The sequence below is a fragment of the Papaver somniferum genome, unplaced genomic scaffold (assembly GCF_003573695.1).
Source record: "Papaver somniferum cultivar HN1 unplaced genomic scaffold, ASM357369v1 unplaced-scaffold_11993, whole genome shotgun sequence".
NCBI classification, from domain to species: Eukaryota; Viridiplantae; Streptophyta; class Magnoliopsida; order Ranunculales; family Papaveraceae; genus Papaver; species Papaver somniferum.
In genome coordinates this window covers 1-4,178 of record NW_020621040.1, presented here as the reverse complement: position 1 = coordinate 4,178, position 4,178 = coordinate 1, and the positions used below count along the sequence as shown (strand labels likewise).

General features: G+C 34.6%; 1 long non-coding RNA gene across 1 annotated transcript; it reads right to left on the bottom strand.

The window, feature by feature from the left end:
• Positions 1-2,311: 2,311 nt before the first annotated feature.
• Positions 2,312-3,178, bottom strand: LOC113330882. Its single transcript, XR_003350571.1, has 3 exons — positions 2,840-3,178; positions 2,695-2,729; positions 2,312-2,464 (listed from the first exon to the last, which is right to left on the bottom strand). It is a non-coding gene; the product is annotated as an uncharacterized LOC113330882 (long non-coding RNA).
• Positions 3,179-4,178: the final 1,000 nt, after the last annotated feature.

Genomic DNA, 4,178 nt, shown 5'->3' with positions numbered 1-4,178 from the left:
TATATATATATATAGCTTAATTTAAAACATTAACAAAGATATTCTCACAAACCCATTACTTGTCGTTCGTTTTTGGTTGAATAAATGAGAAGTAATCATTAAAAGGAGTTGAAAATGGAAGTTGCAGAGAGGTTTAATGGAGGATTTTTTTTCAGAGAAAAGTTCGGTTATCACGAATTAATTTTTTTCTTAACCGAACTCAGAGTTCGGTTGATTCGCAAAAAAATACGTTTAACCAAACTCCTTGTATTAGAACAACACAAGTCCATAAGTTCGGTTCCTTCGCAAAATAAGGATATTACCGAACTTTAGTTTACGAAAATAATGAGAAGTCCACAAGTTCGGTTCGTTCGCAAAAATATTAAGTTTTCTTTGTAACCGAACTCTACCTTTGAAACTTCGTAACCGAACTCTACCTAATTCGCCAAGAAATAAATTTCGTAGTAACCGAACGTTTACCTAATTGCACATATGCATATATAAGCCCAGTTCGTTTGATTCGCAAAATATGTTGAAGTTTGCGAACCAACCGAACTTCTAACACTAGGTTACTTTTAACCTGCAATTCGGTTGGAAACTTGGTTGCGTTGAAGTTTGCGAACTAACTGAACACACAAGATGTACCCAAATAAATTGTTAAGTTCAAAGTTCGGTTACCTACCATTTTATCCTAGATAACCGAACATTACACTGTACGACCAAAACCTCCATTAACGAGCGAGTTCGGTAACCTGCGTGTTTGGAAAACGTAACCGAACTACACTTTCAGGTGTGTCCGGTTACATGTTCTTGACATATGGTAACCGAACTGGCCCAAATCTACATAAAAAAATTCATTTTTTTTTGAAAGTTTGGAGCAATTCAACCAACATTATCTAAGTTTGAAGCATACCTGGGTACCCAAATACCCTTCCTCCGGTTGTGGTTGGTAAAATCCATCGTTTTTCATGTTTTCCTTCTTCATCTTCTCTAACTTTACTCTCTCAATAATTCTACATCTTTTAAAAAAAAAAACATCTGATGTTTTAATCTCACTAATTATCTTTAATTTAATCATCTCACTAATCATTGCACTAACTATTATTAACACTAACTAATCATCACCCAAAATTAATCAGGAGGGTAATTTAGGTATTAATATAAATATCTAGATAAGGGGTGACCTAGATTTATTTCTAATGTCTTTACCCAAAATAAAACCATGGTCCCCAAAAAAATCCTTCAAATTTAACTACTTCCGAGGGCTTCCAATGATTAGAGTTCAAAATAACATGGTAAGTAAAGGCCCAACTAGAAAAAGCAACCTTTAAATCTTTAAGTGACCAAGGTCCACACTCCACAGCAATCGAAAGCATGGGGAAAAAAATCTTTGGTGACATAAGGGCAAGGTAAAGAAGGTAGCAAATAATTAAGCCACGAAGCTGAGTTTCCATTTAAGGCTGTTGTTGTGAGGTTGTTGTTAAATTCTACTGATGTTTGGGAAGCTCAGTTGGAAGCTTTAGGCTAGATTGCGAAGGAGCTCATCGGCTTCTAGATTGAAATTGGCATATACATTCAGCTACGTATTACTGCTAGGAGAATTGGTACAGCCGGAAACCGGCCTTTGGTTAAGTGAAAATTTGGCTACTACCATCTGCTAACAACTAAAGGTTAAGTTTACATACCCAAGAAAAGCTGCATTTCCTGGAGAAATTCCCATGCCTGAAAGTTCCAATAACATCTCAACTATTAATCTGATTGAAATATCCAGTCATATTGTTAATTAACAAATGATATGAATAATAGCATTTGTCAACCCATCAATATATATCATTATTTAAACTGATACAGGATTGTCTAGGGAGTGTTAAAGATGATCCAAACTGACTGATCCATACCAATCCAAAAAAAGGAATGATTCAAATTGGACTTGTACCATAATAAATCATAGCTTAAGCTGAGCCACCAATTATTAATTATTTTATGCATTCACCATCTAACAAAATTGAGCAATATTAATTAGTAACAAATACCATCTACTGTAGCCAGCAATTTTGAGTGATACTCTTAGGCCTAATACCTTTGGAGGTGAGGTCGTGTAATCAAATTTGTGAAACTCAAACCAATCCAGGCCCATTTTCCATAACTTTGAATGAAAACCATGAGTCAATCATCTATTGGATTAGCTTAAATGTAAAACTCCCGGAACGGAAGAAGTTGGTTGGCGTCACATGACTCTAAATAGGTCCGATGACATCCCTACAACTGTCACATGCCGGCTAACAATAAAAGTGAAATTTGGTGGAAAAAAAGTCTAACCTTGTAGCTAACTCCGCCCATGAAGTCTCCTTGATCCACCTGAGAATCAAAATAAAGATCATAGACCTCTACTTGAATCTTAACTATGAACATCAAATTAAGAAATATGGGAGCAAAATAATAAAGAAATTATCACCAAACAATTGATGTGGATAGAGGAAACTACCTGCCAAAAACCAAGAACATGGAAAAACAATCACCAAATGGTCCAAATTCTTCTACACTTCTATAGTTTCGCAGAATACAAGAGTCAGATTATAACACCCTAACCATCTATTACTAAAACCCTAGTCCAGAAACATAAAAACCACTAATTTGTTTACCAACACACACTCCAGTATCAATTTCACTAGCCGCCACATTCTCAAAAATTTGAACCAGCAAAGAAGTACTTACCGAGCCACTTTGAGGTACCTGGAGAATGACCATACCTATCCATATGAAACACAAAGATATCGGAAAAACAAAATAAATTGATAAATTAAGACAAACCCAAATCATAATCTAGGGATTTCCCTAAAAAAAAAACGAAAACTTATACCTTGTAAGAAATCACATATTATAGAATCTTTGCGACCACCATCAAGAACCCAATCAAGTAACTCAACACCATAAGTTTTCCAAGGGGAAGAAATCGAAAGTTTTATGTGGTTTTCTAATGGAAATAACGAAGATAGAGCTTTGAAGCTCGATTTCTTACACGAAAACAAAGTGAAAATGATCGAGATATAAAACTCGAAGAAAAAGATGAAACCCTAGGTTGATGTAAAAGATGAGGAAAAGTCTTGGGAACAGAGAGAATTGAGATCTGCTTGTACAAAGATAAAAATTAAAGAGATTAATGGTAGATATATGAATAGTAGCAGTTTTAGATCAGACCTGCCACCATATATGGAAGTGGCGGTAACTAAAAAGAACTGTTATGTATAAGTTTACACTTCGATAACAGTTTTTATATGCAACAGTCACAATAGTTAAGAACTGTAACAGTTTAATATCTGTTATTATACGTCAATGTATAATAACATTTTTCTATAAAAACTGCCATTGTATAATTAATCCGTAACGTTAGTGAAAACTGTCACGATGCCTCGTTACTATTTGTATGAGTTTTGGTAATAAACTGTTACCTATGTGTCAAAGCTTTTAATTTTGTGATAGTTCATAGGCGAACTGTCATGGTTTTGGTTATTGAACTGTCACCAAAGCCCATATTTGTACTAGCGTTGTTGTACGGCCTTTATTTTTGAGCTTTCTGTTCTTAGTTGTAAACCAAACATGTTCATGCTGGGATTGTATGGAGATATTTAAATTGGTGGCTAATTAGGTTTGTCAATTCAATTATGTTTTATTTGTTTCTGTTTTGTCTCCTTCGTTGAGTATTTCATTGGCGAGCAGTAAGAACTTGTTTGTAAACAACATTACTGATTGTCGTAGGTCACTGAAATGCTTGTGCTTATATGAACGTTAGCTCTAAAAGGTTGAAGTAAGAGTATATCTTTTGATAACTGTACTCTATTGAGCTGTCAGAATGACTTGTATGTATGAATTCAATTATGTTTCTGAGGGAGGGGTCCTTGATTGACATACTATGTTATGTGTTGTTATAGAATTGTTCAAGTAGGTGAAGGTTGGATGAATGAAGAAGATAGGTTTAGTGACTTTTACAGAAAAGGAGTGTCTGATTTTATAGATTTTGCATATAGTAATAGGATAATAAATTCACTATTATGTCCATGTCCATGTCCTTGTCCTTGTCCTTGTCGTATTTGTCGAAATGAGAACTCTCTTCTTTTTTCTTAGTGAAGTATCATTTGGAAGTACACTCAATATACAAGTCATATGTATTTTGGTCTGTACATGGGGATAAATCCACATCA